The 24,167-nt window shown below is 42.6% G+C and overlaps 2 long non-coding RNA genes across 3 annotated transcripts in view; one reads left to right on the top strand and one right to left on the bottom strand.

Moving 5' to 3' along the window:
- Window positions 1-15,242, bottom strand: part of LOC308670313 — a 605,733-nt gene extending 590,491 nt beyond the window's left edge. The window contains exon 1 of the long non-coding RNA XR_014026990.1: window positions 14,649-15,242. This is a non-coding gene — a long non-coding RNA (uncharacterized lncRNA). The remainder of the gene's footprint in view (window positions 1-14,648) is intronic.
- The window catches only part of LOC308670312, a 123,938-nt gene that overhangs the window by 81,146 nt on the left and 18,625 nt on the right, over window positions 1-24,167 (top strand). The gene's annotated exons all lie outside the window — the stretch shown is intronic.

The raw sequence follows: 24,167 nt of genomic DNA, 5'->3' as shown, positions 1-24,167 counted from the left end.
TTGCAGACTAGCTGGTATCTTCATGGCAAAGATAAGGTTTCCATTTAAAAAAACCAACGTACTTATTTCCTTTGTGATATTGCTTGTAGTTTGATTCTCAGCACTTCCAGGGAGAAAGAGACAAAAGGCGAATGTATTTATTTATTTATATTTCATACTTCTTAACCGCCTGTCTCCTTGGAGAAGGGGCTGTGTGCATTGTCCACGCGAATATATCTGACTCTTTGTAAGGCATTTTACCAGTAATTCGCTTGTTCTTGTTGTTTTTATCGTACATTCTGGCTTGCATGAGCTTGTGCTACCGAAACCAATCTTGCTTGGCATCTGCCTCGCTCTCTACGATTTACTTATTGTTCCACGTGGATGGTGTGATGGTGGACATTTTAAGTTGGGTCGTTGAGCCTCCATTATTGCTTCAGAAAAGAGGTGGACCCCCATTCCCTCGTCACAGTTTTTGATCCCAGAAGAGTCTTTGGAAGTGGCCTACCCAGTCAAATGTTTGTGGGAATAACTGGCCAAATATTTGAATTGGTATTTCGATCGACATTAAATATTTGGCAGTCGGTGATTTTGGGAATTTGAGAATTCATCGGCGATTCATTCAGAGGAAGACAGATGGCTAGCTGGTTTGCAGGGAAGCTTAGTCATGGACTCTATTTGGTAGTTGGCATTCTGACAGTTAATTGTATGCAATCCAGGATATCTGATCAAAGAAAGATGAGAACAGCCCTGGCATGTAGAGACCATATTGGAGGTACTCAAAACAAAATGACCCAGTGGGAACATGACTCCATCAGAAAACACTCCTTTACTAGAAGACAAACTGGTGAAGTTACTCCCTGTCAATCCATACTCATACATGGACTCACCCCAAACACACAACCTAGATGTTTCTTATATCTCCCTCTACTCCCTCTCTCTCTCTTTCTCTCTATGTGTGTGTGTATGTGTGTGTTGTTTTGAGGACTTGGGCATACTTCCAAGCAAAGCAGTGGTCTGCAGCCTCCCAACTTTTTTTAATGTTCCAGAAGTGACTACACAAGTGGGGAATGCATTTATATGAATAAAGATCAACCTGGAAGGGAAATGCTTTGGGGTTTACTAGATAATTTCCTATTTACTTTTAGTCAAGGAATCATCAAACCCGAATCCCAAAATTATAAATTCAAGAAGAGCCAGAATGTCCATCAGATTCCGATTAGACATTCCTACTTCTACATTGCAATGAAATCACGGTTGGCATGGAGTCTATGTGTAGCATATTGTACTTTGTTCAAGGAGCAAGGCATGTTATTGCATTTGGATGACTGCAGTTTGCTAAGCTCGCTAGTTTTAATTATTTTTATTTATTAAACAGAGTTATGTGGCTGCCCATATAGAGCCAGAAGGAACTCTGAACAGTGAACAACAAAAAAAATCTCAGTACAGTAAAAAGACCATTTGAAATGATATTGTTTCCATTCCTCTTTCATAAGTATAGAAGGGGGAAAGAAAGAAGAAAGAGGTTGCAGTTATGTGATAGGTTTAATTGAATCAAGTGGAACAGCACATTCACGCAAAATACTGCACTTTATTAGTTTAAAGTATTGTTAGAGGTAGGGGTTTTTTTTTTTAGCTTTTTTGTGCTAACACATCCTATTTAGTTTATGGTGAGATACACTACATAAATTAAGAACATGGGTTAAGTTTGGAATCGGGTTAAGTGTATTATGTGAATGCAGCCAATGTGTGTTAATGTTTGGATTATTATGGATCTCAGTACCATGATTTTTTTTACACCTGTATCATGCTACTGTTTCACATTGTTTGATGGCTTTTATTCATTTATACAATTGATACAGCTGCCCATCTCATACAGTGAATTTAGGCAGCTTACAACAGATATATAAAAACAGAATATTGCACTTTAAACACACACACACACACACACACACACACACACACACACACACACACACACAAGAAATGTAACTAAGACCACTAAAAATGATCTCACAATCTTAATTCCTTGCATGCTTAACTAATAATCTGACCCCAATGCCTGAGGGAAGAGCCAGGTTTTCAAGATTTTCCTAAAGACTAATGTGGTTAGAGCTACCTGGATCTTTGGGTGGAGATCATTCCATAGGGCTGGTGCAGGAACAGAAAATTTATTTAGACCATTGTTTGAGAATCTTTTTTTTTAATAATATAATTGAAAAAAATATTTTGAGAGTGTTATATATACACGGTACTTTGGATGAACGTTTCATTAAAAAAAATAGGTGTGATAGACGTGTAACTTTCCCCGGTAATTTGAAGAAGGCAAAAGAAAATCTTTATTGTGGTCTCAGTGACCAATAAGTGATAAAATTCAGTAATCTAAAAATGGGCCACATGTACATGGATAAGGGCAGATGATAACATTAACTAAATATATCACTTCTTGGGGTTTGTTTGGTTAAGATCAAATGTGTGTGGTCTGGGTGTATGTGATCACACAGTGCAAGTATTCTACACTTTTAAAGTTGTGTGTGTGTGTGTGTGTGTGTGTGTGTGTGTGCCTTCAAGTCAGCCTTGACTCCTTTCAAGATTTTGGAAGTGGTTAGTCCCAGGGCTGAGAGAGAGGGATTGGTCAAAGGTCACCCAGTTGACTCTGTGCCCATGGCGGGACTAGAACTCGCGGTCCCTGGTTTCTAGCCTGGGGCCTTAACCAGTACACTGAACTGGCTTTCTTCTCTTTGGAAAGTAATTGGAGCTAGAATAATAAGAGCACTAACAAGGCAAACAGACAAAAAAGGTAAAACTCTACACTTAGAATACAAGTAGTCCTCAACGTAGGACCACACACGAGCCCTAAATTTCTGTTGCTAAGCAAGGCAGTTGTTAAGTGAGTTTAGATTTAGGCAGGGCTTTTTTTGTCATAGAACGCTCAGAACGGAGTTCCGGCACCTTTTTTGGATGGAATCTTGTAGGGTAGAAAAGGCATGTGTGAGTTCTGGCACCTTTTTCTTTTACAAAAAAAAAGCACTGGATTTAGGAAATTTTAAAATATATTTGGAAATCATCCTTTGCAGTTCCGTTTCATTAGGTATGCCCTGAACTGCAAAGTGAAAACCAAACCCAACTTTCTTTTTTCCCCCTCCCACATCCTGGGGTAATGGTTGCTTCCAGAGCAGTGTAACCCTGTCTGGTGATAAATATCACACTGCCATAGCTATTTTTTGCCTGTGGTTTTAAAAAAAAGTTGTCAGATTCCTCTACCGCTGCAATTTAAAGCAGGCTTATTAAGGAGAGGAGTACAATTGCAGACATGTTTATTCAGAAATAGCCCATTGAGCTCATTAAAACCTATTCCCAGATCAGTCTCTAGAGGAATGCAATCTTGTCGATGGAACTCACTAGGATTTAATTTTAATCAGACTTTCTCAAGATTCCAGTAGGACCGCTCTCCGTGTGTTCCATATTGTCCCGTGACAAAAATTGAATATTAAGATCAAATGGTGGAGCAGGTAAACGAGGTCTTGAGAGCTTTTAAGATGTCGTGGGAAATTGAGCACGGCAATGTGGGAAGGCTAATTGCCTCTGGGATCCTGAAGGATTCTTTTCAATTAAGTGTGGTCAGTTTGATGATCTCCAGAGGTTATCACCTTTAAAAATTCTAACTGCTGTGGCCGCATGTACGTACAAACTTTGTTGAGCGGAGAACTAGCCGATGACTAATTTCTTTTACAACACATTATAAACTTGAAGCTCAGGATAAGAAAGGCACCAGTGAATTTGGAAGCCATACACACATTGGGAAGTAAAGAGCAGTGACCAAACAAACTCATAGTTTAAACTGAGAGTCTGGTTTGACCAGGGCTTTTTTTCTCATAGAACGCTCAGAACGGAGTTCAGGCACCTTTTTTGGATGGAACCTTGTAGGGTAGGCAAGGTGGGTTGTATGACGTGTCAGTTCCGGCACCTTTTTGTTTTACAAAAAAGCACTGGGTTTGACTATCCCACCAAGGCAGTGGCTGAGTTTGTCATAAAAGACTAACTGAGCTGAGGTTGTGAGCGGTCCATGACTGTTTTTTAAAACAAGACCCTTCCGATTCCTTGGGTCTTCAACAGTTATTTATATTTTATCTATTTATATTTCCTATTTCTTAACTGTCTCTCTCCCTCAGAGAAGGGCTTGTGGTGGTCTGCATTATAATACAGTTCTTTGTGCGATCCTGGAAGAAGAATACTCCAGGCGTCTGGAATGGAATAGAGAAGGTAAATTGAAATGTCCGTGGAAGTTTGGCTATTGCCTGTCCCAGATTGTGCTTTTCAAAGGGCATCTGGACTTTCTTCTTGTTGCTTTTTTTTCCCTTTGAAAATGTTTCACTTCTCATCCAAGAAGCTTCTTCAGTTCTAAAGAAGGCAAGTTAAGCGTCTTTAAAGGCAATAAGTTCTGAAGAAGCTTCTTGGATGAGAAGTGAAATGTTTTCAAGGAAAAAAAACACAAGAAAGTTCAGTTGCCTTTCGAAAAGCACCTTTGGGACAACTAGGACCAGGATGGTTGAGAATTTCCATAGAGTTTGAGAGGCTTGCAGTTCAGGCAGAGATACATGTCAGTTCTGTCTAGTATTGAACCCAGGACCACTTCACAGGAAATAGCTGCGGTCCCACTGAGCTATGGATGACTTTTTGATTGCTGGAGGTTTTCAATTAGAGGTCACACAGAGCCATATGCCGAGGATGTTTCTCGTTCAGCTAGTCCTTGACTTACGACCATAATTGACCCCCCAAATTTTTGTTGCCAAGCGAGACAATTTAGTGAATTTTGCCCCCATTTTATGACCTTTCTTGCTGCAGCTGTTAATTGAATCACTGCAGTTGTTAAGTTAGTAACAGGGTTGTTAAGTGAATCTAGCTTCCCCGTTGACTTTGCTTGCCAGAAGGTTGCAAAAGGGGATCATGTGACCCCGGGACACTGCAGCCGTCATAAAGATGAGTCAGTCGCCAATTGTGATCACATGACCCTGGGGATGCTGCAGAAGGTTGCAAGTGTGAAAACCAATCATGAGTCACTTTTTTCGGTGCCATTGTTAACTTTAAGTGGTCACTAAACAAAGATCACGTGAAGTACTAATACCACTTTACAATGCCTTGGTAAGGCCACCCTTGGAATACTGCATCCAGTTTTGGACACCACGATGTAAAAAAGATGTTGAGACTCTGGAAAGAGTACAGAGAAGAGCAACAAAGATGATCAGGGTACTGGAGGCTAAAACATATAAGGAACAGTTGCTGAATTGGGTATGTCTAGTTTACTGAAGAGAAGGACGAGGGGGGACATGATAGCAGTCTTCCAGTTCTTGAGGGGCTGCCCCAAAGAAGAGGCAGTCAAGCTATTCTCCAAAGCGCCCAAAGGCAGGAGAAGAAGCAACGGATGGAAACTAGTCAAGGAGAGAAGCAACCTAGAACTAAGGAGAAACTTCCTGACAGTTAGAACAATTAACCAGTGGAACAACCTGCCTCCAGAAGCTGTGAATGCTCCAACACTGCAAGTTTTTAAGAAGAGACTGGACAGCCATTTGTCTGAAATGGTTTCCTGCCTGAGCAGGGGTTTGGACTAGATGACCTCCAAGATCCCTTCCAACTTTATTTTTTATTATTATTATTATTATTATTATTATTATTATTATTATTATTATTATTATTATTATTATTATTATTATTATTATTATTACAAGTTGAAAACTCTCTGTGTAGTAGACTGGTAGGAGGGTCTTTATAGCATTAATACTAGGTGAAATAAGCCATTCATAAGATTCACTGGGCGAAATCTTATCAATAAAACTTACCAATCGATTACATAAAGTGCTCAAACATAACTGCCAGGTTTTAGTTTTCGAAAGAGGTGGGAGTCAAGGTCACAGAAAGAGTCATTTTATGGTGGTGCTTGTGGAAGTGTTCATCCCAATAAAAGAGAGAGAGAGAGAGAGAGAGAGAGAGAGAGAGAGAGAGAGAGAGAGAGAGAGAGAGAGAGAGAGAGAGAGAGAGAGAAGAGGTAAATACATTGCTCGAATTCATCAAAGGAAAGAGAATGGTTGGAAATTGGATCTTCAGCACTTTGTTTTTACCTGGGACTTTTTGTTTTCCCCCACAAATCTTCCAGTCCAGCCATCTCGTCAAAAGGCAGGCCTAATTCCAAGAGAAATGCGGTTTACTCTTATCTTAGGGAAGGGAGGAAGGGCTGCAGTTTTTTACAGCTTTGTGATTTGTAACTCTTGGCACAAAGTAGAATAGTGTGGCATCAGATTTCTCCCAGCTGAGGCCAGCGGGGCTTAATTGTTGAGAAAACCAAAGCTGACCACATCAAAGCAAAGAGGCAACTCTATCTTCAGCTAATTGCTACCGATCCACCTGCATGGTGGGGGATAAACAGCACTCTGGATTGGTTTACTGCACTGGTTTTATAGTGCTAATTCTCATTTGGCACATAACATCGCACCAAAAGGGGAATGTTGTTTTCTGTCGGAGGCGTCAATGCATTCACACGAAAGAACAGACATGAATCTGATCTCATCCCCCAAAGACAGGTGTGGTGGTTGAGTTCCCACAATAGACTCAACATTACTGAGACACTGAGTTAATTTAATTTCTGGGTTCCTACTATGCACTACATTGAATCATGGACCTCGTCACCCCATCCCCGTCATAACAAAAATAACAGAGCTGGAAGGGACCTCGGAGGTCTTCTAGTCCAGCCCCCTGCTCAAGCAGGAAACCCTATACCATTTCAGAAAAATGGTTGCCCAATCTTTTTTTAAAAAAACCTCCAGCACTCACAACTTCTGGAGGCAAATGGTTCCATTGATTAATTGTTCTCACTGTCAGGAAATTCCTCCTTAGTTCTAGCTTGGTTCTCTCCTTCATTCGTTTCCATCCATTGCTTCTCGTCCTGCCTTCAGGCGCTTTGGAGAATAAGCAACCTGAAAAACGAACCCCATCATGAACCCCCAAAGCTGGATTTTCCCAATACACTAAGCCACTGTAAAACCCTTTAAAAACCAATAAAACTTCACATGCGTGTAAATGTAGCTGTAGAATGTGCAAAATTTGTTTAATATCAGAGTGTTGTTCTACTTTTACTTTTTTTTCTTGGCATTTTTTTCCTACAAACTCTAGTCCCTTGGATTGGTTAATGTCATTCAGGAAAATGGGTTAGTTCAGGAACCAGGTCAGCATATATGAATCCAAAGATTTAATCTAGCCTTAAAAAAAAAAGCAGCTGTTACAAAAGAAGGCTTCTATAACATGCTCTTTTCCAGCTGTTTCGGATACAGATTCTGTAATTCCTGTGCAGTAGCTGGGAATAGCTTATCTAGAAGAATACCAGATTGGAAGAGGCTTATTTACTTATCAATTATTAAATTTATATGCTGCCCATCTCCCTGATAAGTGGGTAGCTTAAAGGTAAAGGTAAAGGTTCCCCCGTACATGCGTGCTAGTCGTTTCCGACTAGGGGCCGGTGCTCGTCTCCGTTTCAAAGCCGAAGAGCCAGCGCTTGTCCGAGGACGTCTCCATGGTCATGTGGCCGGCATGACTAGACGCCAAAGGCGCACGGAACGCTGTTACCTTCCCACTGTAGTGGTCCCTATTTTTCTACTTGCATTTTTATGTGCTTTCGAACTGCTAGGTTGGCAGAAGCTGGGACGAGTAACAGGCACTCACTGTTATGCGGCACTCGGGATTCGATCCGCCAAACTGCCGACCTTCTGATCGACAAGCTCAGCATCCTAACCCACTGAGCCACCGCATCCCTCTGGGTAGCTTACAAATCATAAAAAGATAAATAGAAAAACAATTAAAATTTTAGAAATTATGCAAAAGGCTGGATGAGATGTTGATGAGAACTTCCTGCCCCGTCAATTGCCTCCAGTAGTCAGCAGGCAAAATCAAGGGTTTTTTAAAAATAATATTTTATTAATTTTCTAGTATTACAATTCATTAACGCTTAATGAACAACGTGTTGTCTGGGCTGATTTGTTTTGCTTAGCAATACAAGTTAAGTTCTTACTCTCTATCCCGTTTCTCCAGCCATTGATAAAATAAGTTCCATGTTTGAAAATATTCTGTATCTTCTTTTTCTTTGATCCTCAACGTAAGCCTATCCATTTCAGCACAGCACAGTATTTTCTTGATTGTCTCTTCATCCAGTGGTGTTTCTTCATTTTTCCAGTGCTGAGCAAATACGATCCTTGCTGCTGTTAATACAAGCAATGTTAAATATACACTTTGTTTATCAAATTTTTCTGGAATTACACACACACACACACACACAAAAGTTCAGGTTTAAAGTCTACGTGTTTCCCTAACACCTTTTCTAACCAAGTGCTGTATGTATTTTTGTCCAATTTCTTTTTTCTTTTTTGCTTTGTATTTGTGTCAGACATTGATGTGCAAGCATATAAGGATGGAGTTTGCATCCTGGCATCATTGCACATTGTCATTTTTTTTAATGTTTTTTTTTAAAAAATCTTAAGAATAAAACATGTACACACAGCAACGCCACTGGCTTCAAAATGGCTGGTGTGACTGGGTGATTGAAGCCCTGCCCCTTCATTTAACAGATGTTAAATGAAGGCATGGCTTTGATCTGGTTGTGCCTGTTCTTTTTGAAGCCACTGACCATCATTGCAACTGTCTCTACAGGTATATATGCCTTTGTCAGTCTCCTGGCCTTTGCCTAAAACTAATTCTTTCTCCAAATCCAATTCTCAAGTCTCTTGAGGAAGAAACTAAGAAACTGAGGATGGGATGACAAGAATTTCAACAGCTGAACTGCTTCTGTTTCAAACTACTAGCTCAGTGGTGGCGAACCTATGGCACGTGTGCCAGAAGGGGGGCACTTGGAGCCCTCTCTGTGGGCATGCGCACCTCACTCTTTGGCTACATTTTCGCAGAAAAAAGCCATTTTTCAAGCCCCTTCCTAGCCAGAATGCCTCCGGAGTGAGCGCGCTGTTTTCAGCTTTGAATTATATCAAATCTGACACCAGAAACAGACTAACAGATGGCCTGAGTGCTGCATGTGTTGCTCTCAAACTTACAAAGTATAAGCCAAGGTTAGACAAATTATCAGCGTGCGTACAACAGCAAAAATCACATTAATTCAGGGGTGTCAAACTCAATTTCATTGAGGGCCGCATCAGCATTGCGGTTGCCCTCAGGGGGCCGGGTAAGTATGGCCAGGGTGGGCATGGCCTACTGGGTGGGCATGGCTAGAGTGCGTATGGCCTACTGGGTGGGCGTGGCCAGCTCTACATCGTTCGCATCAAGGGTGCCTATGGGGGCCTGGGCAGGAGTGGGACAGATCTGAGGGTCTCTGGCAGAAGGAGGGTCTCTGGGCAAGGCAGTGGGGGCCGTTCCCTCACTGTTTCCAGGATGGCTTCATGGGCCACATGAAGCCACTTTGCGGGCCGGATCTGGCCCCCGGGCCTTGTGTTTGACATGTCTGCATTAATTGTTCAAAAGCGTGCCAAAGGGAAACTTTTACCTTTCAGTCAAAAGTTGTTGGTATCATTTGTTACTGTGTTTTTCTTTTAAGACAAAATATGTCAATGCATGAGTTGCTGTGTTGGCACTTTGTGATAAATAAGTGGGTTTGGGGTTGCAGTTTGGGCACTCGGTCTCTAAAAGGTTCTCCATCACTGTACTAGCTTCTCTCTCTAGTATAGGGCTGTCAAACTGGCGGCCGACAGGCTGCATGTGTCACACACAGACCACCCCCACCCACGTGGTGCGATCGAGTTTGACACCCGTGCTCTAGTACCTTAACAGTTTATTAGTTCTTAGTTTCTTAGTTTATTTCCAATGACAAGTTTCGTTTATTTCTTAGTTTATTTCTAAGGACAAGGAAGCAATTATTCATACCGATAACAGGAATTGCGGGGTAACTGTTTACAAAACAAGACAAGCTCCTGAATTCTTATCAGCTTGTGAACCACTTCATCAAGGATGTCCAACCTTGGCAATTTTAAAGAGTTGTGGAATTCAACTCCCAGAATTCCCCAGCCAGCGTTATATCTCCGCAGTTCTTTAGCAGTGCAACCTGCCTGGTTTTCCTTAAGGCTGGGAGCGCCACAACCAGCAGTGAGGTAGGAATGTACGTGATTAAGTGAGTAACAAAGAGCGCAAGCAGCAAACTGCTTCAGCAATAAAGTGTGTTTGTACTTAACCCCAGGTGTTCCATCTCCCCCATCTTTGTGAGTCTTCATCTAGCCCAGGGTTAGGCAACCTTGGCTCTTTTAAGACTCGTGGACTTCAACTCCCAGAATTCCTGAGCCAGCCATGCTGAGGGGAAAGGGAGAGGTTTCCAAGTTGAGCCATTCTGGCTCAGGAATTCTGGGAGTTGAAGTCCACGAGTCATAAAAGAGCCAAGGTTGCCTACCCCTGATCTAGCCGTAACTGGACTTTCATCAGGCTGTTTTAGGATTGTACCCCTTAAGGCAGTGATGGTGAACGGTTTAGAGACCGAGTGCCCAAACTGCAACCCAAAACCCACTTACGTATCGTCGGGTGCCGGGTGGGCATGGCCCGTTGGGTGGGCGGGGCTGTGGTAATGGCAGACTGGTTGGGACTAAAAAGTTCAATCAATTCCAACTTTGTGAGATTTTTTTTTCCTTGCGAGAAGTTGAAATTGATTGATTGATTGAACCCTTTTTTTTTTTGCACAGGCGGTGGAGGCCTAAAGCAAAAAGGTTTTATAAAACCCATCTGAAGGCCTAGGACTGGGGCGATGGTGTGCGAGGAGGGAGAGAGGGGAGAGGGGACGCGTGCCATGGGTTCGCCACCACGGCCTTAAGGGTTTTCCCAGATGATACTGATGTAGAATTGAGAGAACTATTTTTCCCTCAATTGTTCTTACGAGTGTAGTAATACTAATGTTTTTACAAATCTTAGAATTTCCCCCCCTAGACCGCTGTGTAGTGATTATCATTACAGAGAGTATCAAGAGCTCAAATACACAATGCCTATAAGAAATCACAAACAAAAAAACTTTGTCCAAGGTGCTGATATTAGTAATGGGCTTTGGAAAGTAGATTTCAGGCAGATGAACTCGGACCTCATCCTCACGTCTTCAGGTGGAATGGAAAAAAAATAAATAAATCTCAACCCAAGTGTTGGGAAACTGCTGTTGATTGACTTCAGCAATATGGGGCAATAGGAAGCATTTGTAACCAAAGCTACTACCAGCCCTCTTTCCTTTCTCTGGACATGCTACCACAAGCTTCTACTGGAGAATGTGATCCATCTTGTTGCCAAAATACCATTCTAGAGAAGAAGAAAAAAAATGCACTAGATTGGAGAGAAGGTATGTTTGGTTTTTGTGGATTCACCAAAACAATACACGGGGGCGGGTATGTATGTGTGTTAATTCCAGTACAGGCAAGCGCGTCTGGTTTAATGTGTGTAACATCTGCATTCTTGTCATTGAGGTGTGTGTTTGACTCTTGCCCAATTTTTTTTGAGTCTTCTTATTTGGCAAATGAGAGGTTTCTGTCGGCGCCGCTAACCTTGAGGAAGTGTAAAATTTCCTGGCCTGTTAGCCTGAGTCTTGCATTCTCCTCTACCATTTTGTTCCGCTGTCCCTTTTGAAGCAGCTGTTTTATTTATTTACTTGAATTTTATCTAGCTGCCCATCACATATAATGTGACTCTGGGAGGCCTGAGGGGGTCCTTGTTGCTCTATGAGCTTGGTTGTTTTCTTGCAAACGTTTCATTCCCCCAAATTAGGTAACCTGATTAGAGCATTCCATAAAAGATATTCCATTAAAGGTATTTTTGTTAATCAGTAACAAGTCCCGGAAAGTGGCATTATTAGAAGACTAGAGGCAGGAGACTGAAAGATTAATTGTCAGTGGTGGTAAGGCCCAAACTACAGAACTTTGTACGCTTTGCCAAGATTTTTGTTGCTAGGTGGAGGACAGGACCCTTTTTGATGTGTTGGTGAGTAGGAAGCATGAATGGGAGCATAAATAAAAATACGCAGGGATATAGGAAGGCCCAAAGGGATTAGCCTCCCTTTTTACATCTCGTGATTTCATCACCACTATTAGCCTGGGAAGATTCAATACAGCGCAGTTGGCTTCTTCTTTCTGGAAATGTTCCCTTTCGGGATTTTCTTTTCCTCTGTCCAAGTATCACACACCGAAGATTTGTCTTTCCATTTTGTTAATTTTGTTCATGTTCTACATATTGATGTTGTCGTTGTTAGCTGCGAAGTCGTGTCCGACCCATCGCGACCCTATGGACAACGTTCCTCCAGGCCTTCCTGTCCTCCACCATCTTCTGGAGTCCCTTTAAGCTCACGCCTCCTGCTTCAGTGACTCCGTCCAGCCACCTCATTCTCTGTCGTCCCCTTCTTCTCTTGCCCTCAACCTTTCCCAGCATTAGGCTCTTCTCCAGTGAGTCCTTCCTTCTCATTAGGTGGCCAAAGGATTTGAGTTTTAGCTTCAGGATCTGGCCTTCTAAAGAGCAGTCAGGGTTGATCTCCTCTAGGACCGACCGGTTTGATCGCCTTGCAGTCCGAGGGACTTGCAGGAGTCTTCTCCGGCACCAGAGTTCAAAGGCCTCAATTCTTTGGCGCTCGGCCTTTCTTATGGTCCAACTTTCACTGCCATACATTGCAACTGGGAAGACCATAGCCTTGACTATACGCACTTTTGTTGATACTCCCCTGATAACTTTGAGCCCAGCAGATCAGTTGTACTGCCACACTGGCCTCCCAGGTTGTGTCTCATTTAAAGGGGTAACCCATTGAGGGGCAATGAAGTGTTCAAGGAGGTAATATGAATGAGGCTTCAATATTTATAGCGTGACAATTCACAGGACCAACGTCTATGGAGATTCTCAAATCATCCAGGTCAGGGCTTGTCCCAGAAGTGCTTTCGCAAAAGGCAAACTGGACTTTTCTCGGTTTTTTCCCCCCTCGAAAACATTTTGCTCTTCACCCAAGAAGTTCTGAACGGAAAAAACGTCTTGGATGGGAAATGAAACTTTTCCAAGGTAAAAAGCAAGAAAGTCCAGTGGATTTTGAACTTGGGGACAATTTACAGGACCAGGTGTTCTCTTTTCCCCATTTTTCACGGCATCAGAAGCCGTGGTGGTACCGTAGTGCAGGCTAACTCACTGTTCACTCCAGGAGTTCGATCTTCACCAGCTCAATGTTGACTCAAGACGTCCATCTCTCCAAGGTCCGTAAAATGAGGACCCAAGTGGTTGTTGGGAGGCAATAGGCTGACTCTATAAACCACGTAGAAGAGGCTGTAAAGCACTGTGAAGCAGTATATAAGTTGTAAGTGTTATTGCTATTAAGTGAAAATGGAAAGAAAAGGTCATGGAACATTTTGATTTTTGTATACTAATTTGAGTTTTGGAATGCTCACTCTAGAAAGAGTACAGAAAAGAGCAATAAAGATGATCAGGGGACTGGAGGCTAAAACATACAAGGAACGGTTGCTGGAATTGGGAATGTTTAGTTTAATGAAGAGAAGGACGAGGGGGGGGCACGATAGCAGTCTTCCGATGTCTCAGGGGCTGCCCCAAAGAAGAGGGAGTCAAGCTATACTCCGAAGCATCTGAAGGCAGGACAAGAAGCAACGGATGGAAACTCATCAAGGAGAGAAGCAACCTAGAACTAAGGAGAAACTTCCTGACAGTGAGAACAATTAACCGGTGGAAAAACCTGCCTCCAGAAGCGGTGAATGCTTCAACACTGGAAGTTTTTAAGAAGACTAGAGAGCCATTTGCCTGAAATGGTATAAGATTTCCTGCCTGAGCAGGGGGTTGGAGTAGATGACCTCCAAGGTCCCTTTCATCATCATCATCATCATCATCATCATCATCATCATCATCATCATCATCATCATCATCATCATTATTATTATTATTATTATTATTATTATTATTATTATTATTATCCAGCCAAAACAGCCATTGCCATGTCCAATAGCGGCCAATTTGAGAGTGCTAGAATTGCTGAAAAGAGCAAAGAGCCAGGCTACAGGAAGCGATCCTAATCAGAAAAAGCTAAACGAAAGCACAGCAGGAAGCAATCTTAGGCTTCAGCGTCCTCGAGCTGCTATGGGGTCCAAATGCCGTTACGTGATAAAGCACAACGAGCAACTCTTAATAACTTGAGTTCGCGTAATAAAAGAAGCCAGACTTCCTCAACCAGAGTACCCTCCCAGTGTCTAGTCTTCCAATTCCCGGACTTCTTAGTGTCGGCTGCGCTGAAAAGGGGGTAATTCTGAGAGTTAGCAATCCGCTTCTGAAAGACAACCCCTCCCCCCCCCCGCTGGAAACAGTTTGCACTTGAACCTAAACCCAGTCACACAATATTAAATTTGCACCTGGACTCCAAAGATCGCTACCTAGAAATGAATGAAGAAACAAGACTGTTTTTGATTCTCTTGGGTGCACCCAGGCATGCAACCGATCAACTCGCGTTGTAGCCATCGGTTGTTCCGTGCAAGGCATATGGAGGAGGCTCACAGGAGGAGAAGATGTTCCTGGGTCTTGTAACCAGCTGCTATTAAAAAAAAAAAAGAAGAAAAAAAAGAAAGAAAGAAGAGGTCACCGGTTCCAAGGCGTTTCAAGAGCTTTTGGGCAGGAAAGATGGAACGGGTGACCTTTTCTTTCTTTCTTTCTTTCTTTCTTTCTTCTTTCTTTCTTTCTTTCTTTCTTTCTTTCTTTCTTTCTTTCTTCCTTCCTTCCTTCCTTCCTTCCTTCCTTCCTTCCTTCCTTCCTTCCCTCCCTCCTTTTTTCTTTCTTTCTTTCTTTCTTTCTTTCTTTCTTTCTTTCTTTCTTTCTTTCTTTCTTTCTTTCTTTCTTTCTTTCTTCTTTCTTTCTTTCTTTCTTTCCTTCCTTCCTTCCTTCCTTCCTTCCTTCCTTCCCCTTCCTTCCTTCCTTCCTTCCTTCCTTCCTTCCTTCCTTCCTTCCTTCCTTCCTTCCCCTTCCTTCCTTCCTTCCTTCCTTCCTTCCTTCCTTCCTTCCTTCCTTCCTTCCTTCCTTCCTTCCTCCTTTTTCTTTCTTTCTTTCTTTCTTTCTTTCTTTCTTTCTTTCTTTCTTTCTTTCTTTCTTTCTTTCTTTCTTTCTTTCTTTCTTTCTTTCTTTCTTTCTTTCTTTCTTTCTTTCTTTCTTTCTTTCTTTCTTTCTTTCTTTCTTTCTTTCTTTCTTTCTTTCTTTCTTTCTTTCTTTCTTTCTTTCTTCAGCTGGTTACAAGACCCAGGACCTGAATTGGAAACGTTTGGAAGCATTAAGTGGCACACAATAACACTGAATAGGGAAGTTGGAGGGAAAGTGTGTGTGTGTGTGCGTGTTTCGGGTGTGCGAGCAAGCGATTATGTGAGTGGGAGGTTAATTGAGTTGGCAAGTGGAGGAGAAGCAGGCACCTCCTCTGAACAGTTGGCGAACATGAATTCAGAAATGGGCCAACTTCGTTAGCAACCATCCTGGTTCCTTCAACAAAGTGATACGGGGGGGGGGGAGAATAAACTCTTGAGAGGAATTGGAAGCCCCTTTTTTGCGGGGGTGGGGGGTGGGGGAACAGGAAGGCTGCCTGGGTGCAAACACACCAGGCTTCCCTCCCTCCAGCAGGGCCAGAAAAGGGACTGTGGAAGGAGGGAGGGTTAAAGTTACGCTTCCACTCCTTCTACCTGGGTTCCTGATGAAAATTACAAGCGTGCCTGAAAGGAGTTTAAAAAAAAAAAAGAAACAAAAAAAAACTAGGTGTGGTTGTTAACCTGTACAATAAACCTAACGGCTGCTTTGTCCCCAAGAGGCATCCAGAATTACACTTAAATCTGGCGCCTTTTAATTCCACGGTATTTTTGCGGACGCCATTGCTCTTCCTTCATTTTAAGTTAGCTTCAAAAAATGTGCAAAGGTAGGAAGAAGCGGTCCCGCACGTTTGTTTCACACGCGTCGTAACCCAAGGAGGGAACTATTTTAGTAGTAAGGCACGATGACCCGATGCATTTGTTCCAGGTAAGGTGTCACCGGTTGAAATGTGAAAATGTTTCAGCTCATAAGACAGCTCATAATACCGTCCCCCCCATTTTTGGGGGGGTGGATGGAGGAATTATGACTAAAGCTTAGCGTGTAGCTGCAGTGGAGCCGAGAAAATAGTTTATATGCGGCCGGATTTGGCCGTGGATATCTTTCCTCAAGGAAAAAACAAATAGTTCTTGGGGTCATAGCAGAAATAACAGTTGATTGGGCCATGAAAGAAAAAAAAAAGTGACAAATTGCTGTGTGGTTAAGGGAGAAATATATATTATGCCTGCCCAGCACTTTTTAAGAACCCATTTCTTTTATAGGATTGAGACAATTTATCGGCACACATAAAATATTAAAAAGAGTTGGGTTTCCACAGTAGGTAAATTTTAAAAAAACAACTACCGAGGATTAAGATCACCGGGTTTACAAAGTTGGATAAATGGAGCCACTGAGTTTTTGAACTAGCTTGTGTAAACACAGTCAGAGAGAGAGAGAGAGAGAGAGAGAGAGAGAGAGAGAGAGAGAGAGAGAGAGAGAGAGAGAGAGAGAGAGAGAGAGAGAGAGAGAGAGAGAGAGAATTGCCAAGAGATTCTTGCAAGAGGGAAAACAAAAATAGTTGTATAAATCATAGGGTTTGTTATTGGGCATTAAATAATACTGGGGGAGTATTTGAGTGATAGAGTTTATCTCGTTTTTTTTTCCTGGTGGGTTCTTCATTCTTGGAAAGTCAAAGATTGCATATCTTTTTCAGTGCCTTCTACTCCAAAAGTTGCCTAGGTTGCACAAAAGTAGAGAGCACTGCGAGAATGAGAGGAAAACAGATCTCCTTTATTTTTTCATTTGTTGCCTGTCCTGTCTTAATAATACTAATAAAGTTGGAAGGGACCTTGGAGGTCATCTGGTCCAACCCCCTCACTCTGGGCACTAGGTCCAGAACAGAGGCCATTGGTTATCAATCTCTAAGGTAGGCCGTGATTGAAGACTACAAGAGTTACGAGTGCCAGTTTGGTGTAGTGGCTAAGGTGCTGGCTTAGAAACCAGAGACGGTGAATTCTAGTTCTGCCTTCAGGCATGAAAGCCAGTTAAGTGACTTGGGGCCAGTCACCAGGCGACGGTGAGTTCTAGTCCTGCCTTAAGGCATGAAGAGCTAGCTGGGAGACTTTGGTCCAGTCCCTCTCTCCCAGCCCAACCCACCTCACAGGGTTGTTGTGGGCAAATAGAAGAAACGTTCTCCACCTTAAAACTGACTTACAAAATAGTAAAGGCGGGATGAAAATTGAATAAGTAAATAAGAGGGACCCCTCTGGATAATATACTTACATTTAATACTAAACCCTGTAACTATGTTTCCTACTTAATTTGGGAGTAAAGCTCCACGGAACTGAAGGCTGGTTTCCACAGTGCACTAGAATGGAATGGCAATGCTGTGGATTAACCATATACTTGGTATATATATATGTTGAATTTATATATATATATATATATATGTTGAATTTATATACCGCCCTATTCCCGAAGGGCGGTTCACAGGGCAGTTAAAACAGTACAAAAAAGAGAATAAAATGAAATTAAATTAGTACAAGCCCACAATTAATAATAACAGTAAAAATTAAAATTTTAAAATTAATTTAATTTAATTTGATTTGATTTAATTAAAATAATTTAAAATTATTTAAATATTGCATTCTGAGACGATAGGAATTGTGTTGTGTGGCTATAACTATAGGGTTTAATGGATTTGTGAACGCAGCCAGTGAGTAATCTGGGTCGGTGCTTCTCACGAGACTTCAGCAAACCGTTTCTTCCATTTCCCCCAAGTTCCTTGTGATTTCTCTAAAACCGAGTCAAGTTCTCGTTGGAAGAGCTCGTTTTCCTCCTGAAGAATTCAGTAACACTTTTCCTACCACGCTCTCACGTTTTGAGGTGGAAAGAGATGCCAGAGTTTGAATACCTGGTTAATAGCTGAAGATTTTCTTTCGAAATGGAGAGATCTTCCGGCACTAGGTGTGCTGAATGCTCAGTTGTTATTTGTTGTTTCCCTCGGAACGTCAAGGTTACAGTCCTGCCGCCGTGACCTCAAGCAGTCCACAACTGATCGATTGTTTTATAGCGTTATTGCCACAACTTCCTGTTGGATTGTGTTATTAAGTTATGTACACTTTATGCGTTGGAGTGGAAGACTTGGTGAGGGGGCATTTTTGATTTCAAGAAAAGTGTGTTTCCGAACCTGAAAAGCAAGTGGACCTGTTTTGTTTCAAGGCTCGGATGCACAAAAATAGTATAGCTTCTTTTTTTTTTGTATCTAGGAAACGGAACCAGGGATTTTTGTTCCTACGTAGTTAGTAAACCTATGTGGGTCAGTCATTCTCAGCCGCCGCTACGTAACAGGATTGTTGCATTGATAAAATAACACTGAGATTATGTGTACTGGCCAGAGATCCTCGGAGGTGGAAAAAAATAATCACGAACTGCATTGGACATTTCACTGGATTATGTAAGAGTTGTTTTGTTTGTTGAGATCAGCATCTAGTCTAGTATTAGTTTTCCAACAAAGGGCTTAAGCTGTTGTTTCTAGAAGCACAGCCGTGCTTTTTCAACTTCCCGATCATACTGACTCTGAAAAGGGATGATCTGTTAAGCTAGGACAGATAAGTTACTGACAAGTCCGTCCAGGCCCTTTTCGAAGCGCCATCTATCGAAGCAAATGGACTGCACCCTGCATCAAGAAATACGTTAAATTACTCCTGCTTTTCTTTGCTTTTGTTTTTTTTTAAAAAAACGTGCGGCGTTCTGACTCTTTATGTAAAAGAGTGGGGGAAAAAAAATGCAGCCCTTCCCTTCATTCCAGATACGAAAAGGTTGCTGCAGATTAGGAAAGGAAATAACTTGCCGAACATTGTGTTCCTTCTAATCTTTATACGACCTGTAGAGGCAGGTGTTTGGAAGGGAAAGAATGGGAACAAATGCCTCGGGTTGCGCAACAGGAGGGGGAAGATACGCTAGGCTTCGTGAAATGCGTCTCAGCTGTCCAAGAAACACCAGTCGCCATGCTTTGCGGCAAACGGTCCCCGACCTACTTTCCAGAAGCCTTGGGGGTTGGAAAAGGAGGATCTCGGGGCCTCTCTCACAAAATGGCGACCGCAAAGAGGTTTGCCTGTTAATCAGATGGGCGCCACTGTGGATGATTCTGGTCACCAAAACCCATTTACTGGAATGAGAATTGGGGAGGCTTCTCATTCTACCCCCCCACTCACCCCTTCCATGCCCACTAGTCCCAACTACCTAAGAAGGCCTCCATGTCTTCCCTTTGCCCTTTTTTCCCCTGAGCAGTTGGAAGTGATGCCTGCTATTTGTATTTCCTGCCTGAGCAGCGGGTTGGACTAGATGACCTCCAAGATCCCTTCCAACTACTTCTTCTTCTTCTTCTTCTTCTTCTTCTTCTTCTTCTTCTTCTTCTTCTTCTTCTTCTTCTTCTTCTTCTTCTTCTTCTTATTATTATTATTATTATTATTATTATTATTATTATTATTATTATTATTATTATTATTATTAAAACTTTTATTCATAAAACATGAAACTCAGTCAACTGAACACTCAGATTGACTGGCCCTAATGGTTGACACGGGTTGCTGCCAGCATCCTAGGTATCAACCAGGTCTCTCCTTAAAATGTAAGATGTTCCGAGTAGTGCAGTTTTTTGTAGCTTTGCTGGAGTTATTGCAGGAAGCTGCAATTTCTTGATGTATTTTGCAAAGTTTTTGGACCTAGTACCCTGTGCCCCGATGACAGTGGGCATCACTGTTACACGTTTCATCCATAATCGCGCAGTTTGGCTATTATTATTATTATTATTATTATTATTATTATTATTATTATTATTATTATTATTATTATTATTATTATTATTATTGTTGTTGTTGTTGTTGTTGTTGTTGTTATTATTATTATTATTATTATTATTATTATTATTATTATTATTATTATTATTATTATTATTATTATTATTATTTGCCAGGACTTAGGGACCCAGGATTGAAAGGCAAAATGTGCAGGGCCACCACCTCTCCCTGAGACATCTGCCTGTCCTACTGGATCGGATCGGATAGGGTAGTGGAATCTCGAGCTAGAACGGTGGGAGGTGTGAAGAGGGGTTCAAGCTTAGAGTCCTCGCACAGCAGCAGGAAGCGACATAGGCCTTACCTCCCCTAGAATTCCTGAGCCCTTTCTCTGGCTGTTCCTGTTTAGTCTGGCAAGATTCTTATAAATAGGTATGTAGCAATAAAGAGGTAGCTTTGACCAGCTCAAAGCAGGGGGCCTTCAAACGTGGCCCTTTTATGACTGGTGGACTTCAACTCCCAGAATTCCTTAGCCAGGCACCACCCCTACCCCGTACCTCAGCAGGCCCCTCACCCTTTTAGCCCATGGGAAGGCCATAAAGACACCCAGCTTTTCTTCACCCGGGGGGGGTGGGATAGAATGGGAATACCTGGAGCTGGTGGTAGGAGTTCCCTAAGGGATTCATTCGGTTTTGCTTTTCGCTTTTATGGATTATGGTTTTGTGGTTACTGTTTTTATTGTTGTCGCTCACCCAGAGCTGTACTCAAGACGGGTGTCCAAACAATTCTTCGAAACAAAGATGTGATTTGCATGCATGCACACGAGCCCGCATGTAACCTTTTTCATGAAGTCCTTGGGACAAAGCTCATTTGGGATCCTAATGGCTGCTACATGCGTGCGTGCTTGAAACAGTTTTGCTTTTTGAATCTGGCTCTCTCCCTATAGCTTTAATGTAATTCAAAGAATATAAAACAAAATAGGGAATAGGAAGGAACCAAAGGATCATCATGGGAAGGGGGCACACTTATGCCTGTAGTGGATTGTTGCGTCAAAGGGTAAACTTTTTTTTCCCCTTCTTCCTCCAGGCAGGTGTAAGAAAGCTGTTCTGAGTCAGAAAAAAATAATAATCAGGTTTATTCTGTCGTGTCCTGCATATTTCATATTTTCCAGCCTGATGTTAAATACATTGTAGGGAAGGAAGAACATTTGATCCTTCTGAGGACCAGTTAAAACACGATCTGTTTACATTACCTATATAATGCTGAGAAAGCATCTGCTCAGAAAACAAACAGGCAGGTTCAGAGTAAAAAAAAGATTTTCTGAGCAGGTTACATAGCTTGCTTTAAAATACTGGAAAAAGCAAAGAAATGAAGTATCCTTTCCATTTTTGGTTTTGTCTGGGATGCATCCATACAGTATCTCAGGTACGTGTTTTTTCATGGTCGGCCTCATATAAAATTTCCATTTTGGTGAGAAATCAGTGCATCTTCTAGACCAGGAATGGGCAACCGGAGCAACTTTGACTTGTGGACTTCAACTCCCAGAATTCCTCAGCCAGCCATGTGGAGTTGGAAGGTCCACGGGTCATAGAGTTGCCCATCCCTGGTCTAGAAGATGCACTGTTTTCTCAGCAAAATGGAAATTTTATTTTCCTCCATCATTCCGGGCATAGTAGCAATAGCCTGATTGTTGTGACTTTTAAATTTATTTTTATTTATTTTATTTTAATTCCATTTATATCCCGCCCTTCTCCGAAGACTCAGGGCGGCTTACAAGCTTAGCAGTAGCCTTCATTCTATGTATATGCCTGCTTATTAGGGCTTTCATACACCCCCCAAGCGGCATTATTACAAAGTCAGCTTAATTGCCCCCAACAATCTGGGTCCTCATTTTACCTACCTCGGAAGGATGGAAGGCTGTGTGCCCACACAGCGCAGCAATGACCGTCGCCTCCCCGAGGGAAACCAAGGTTAAAATGTGGCTGCAGAAAAAGGGAACATCATTTGCACGCTTAATGGAAACAGGCACCTGCATGGAGACTGAATGATTGTCCCAATGCAGGTGCATAGTTAAGATCCTTCTCTAAGCCAGCAGAGCCAATGTCTGGGTAGGCCTTGCTGTATCGTCTTCCCTTCTTCGTGCCCTGCTGTGGCACTGCCAGTTAGAACCAGCATTGTCCCCAGGATGGTTGAATTCTTAGATGGCGGTGTGGAATGCACCGCTACCGACTGCAAACAGACACCATTGCTCTTTTGGGGAAAAAGAAAAAAAAGAAAAGAAACGTTTCCCAAAAGGATACTCAAAAAAGAAATTATCCTGCAGGCAGAATAGCACAGTCAACCAGGGTCTGAGTAAAACCTTGCTTCTTGACAAGCTAGTTGTCTGTCTTGTGTAAAACAAATATACACGTATAAATATTTATGTAGAGGTGGGAAGTGCAGGCTGTCAGCTCAGTATTCTACCGTACTATCTGTTGAATCGGTGACAGTCTGACTGTCTTTTGCCTCATTTTCTTGGTTGGTTGGTGGGTGGGTGGGTTGGAGTTATAGCCCACCTTTTCTCTAGGTCTAGGAACTCAAATTTACGGAATGCTCCTATCCCCCATCCGTCCCCCAACCCTGTGAGGTAGGTTGGACTGGGAAAGTGCGATTAACCTGTAGACAGTCAGTGAGCTTCTGTGGCTGAGGTTGAACTCAAATGTGGAGCTTCTCCATCCCAGTCCATCAGCTTAACCACTACACGGGCTAACCATTTCATTTGCACAATGCACTACCTAAAATAGACAAAAAAGTTGGGTTCATAAATATGCTGAGCGCCCCTCCAATTAACTTATGACTAGCACAATTTCCACCCCCCCCCACACACACTTTATGTAAGTGTAACCAGAATGGACTGCTACTTCTACACTCCTTCCTTCTCATCAGGTGGCCAAAGGATTTGAGTTTCCACTTCAGGATCTGGCCTTCTAAAGAGCAGTCAGGATTGATCTCCTCTAGGACCGACCAGTTTGATCACCTTGCAGTCCGAGGGACTCGCAGGAGTCTCCTCCAGCACCAGAGTTCAAAGGCCTCCATTCTTTGGCGCTTGGCCTTTCTTATGGTCCCTTTGCTTGGGCTCAAATGCTAACTCTCGATTTACCCCACAGTTCCTGCCCTCTGGTCAGACTCTGTCCACACTTAAAATCCCCCGCTGTTCAATTTGCGCATTAAACCACTCCCGCTTACAGCTTTTGAGTGTCCCCGCATTTCTCTCCCACTCGTAAAGATATCCACTGCAGAGGAGAGATTGTTTGCTGAAGAGGGACAGTCCACAGCTGAAGTCTATTTCAATATTATTAAGAGCCTTGGTGGAGCAGTGGGCTAATGCCTCCTTAAGTAACACCAGCTGCCTGCAATTAGTGCAGGTTCGAGTCCCACCAGGCTCAAGGTTGACTCAGCCTTCCATCCTTCCCAGGTAGGTAAAATGAGGACCCAGATTGTTGGGGGCAATTAAGCTGACTTTGTAATAATGCCGCTTGGGGGTGTGTGTGTGTGAAAGCCCTAATAAGCAGGCATATACATAGAATGAAGGCTACTGCTAAGCTTGTAAGCCGCCCTGAGTCTTCGGAGAAGGGTGGGATATAAATGGAATTAAAATAAAAATAAAAAATAAAATATTTTATCCCTGCAATCTGCCTAGATTGGGATTTCACAAGAGGGGGTGGGGGCCTTTTTCTCAGTTTTCGGTGGAAAGTAGCTGCCTGTGAATCTCAGGGCATACGTTATCTTTCACCCCATGTCTTAAAAGGTGACAGGAAAAGATTTGTGCGTGAAATGGACTTCCCCAGAAAGGCACCTCCTGATGGTTTACCTTGTGAAATATGCCCAGCTGATTGCTTTGACAGAATACAGAGTAACAGGGACCTCGGAGGTCTTCTAGTCCTGCTCAAAGTAGGAGGGTTGGACTAGAAGACCTTCAGGATCCCCCTTCCAACTCTATATACCATTTCCAGTCTCTTCTTAAAAAACGTCCAGTGTTGGAGCACCCACAACTTCTGGAGGCAAGCCGGTCCTTTGATTACCATTGTTCTCGCTGTCAGGAAATTTCTCCTTAGTTCTAGGTCAGTGATGGCGAACCTTTTAGAGACCGAGTGCCCAAACTGCAACCCAAAACCCACTTATGTATCGTCGGGTGCCGGGTGGGCGTGGCCCATTGGTTGGGTGTGGCCCATTGGGTGGGCGTGGCTGCAGTGGTAACGGCAGACTGGGTGCGACTAAAAAGTTCAATCAATCAATCTCAACTTGGCGAGATCTTTTTTTTTCCCCTCAAGAAGT

This window comes from Vipera berus (genome assembly GCF_964194415.1).
Source record: "Vipera berus genome assembly, chromosome: 6".
In the NCBI taxonomy this organism is placed as follows: domain Eukaryota; kingdom Metazoa; phylum Chordata; class Lepidosauria; order Squamata; family Viperidae; genus Vipera; species Vipera berus.
This window is presented reverse-complemented; position numbering and strand designations above follow the sequence as displayed.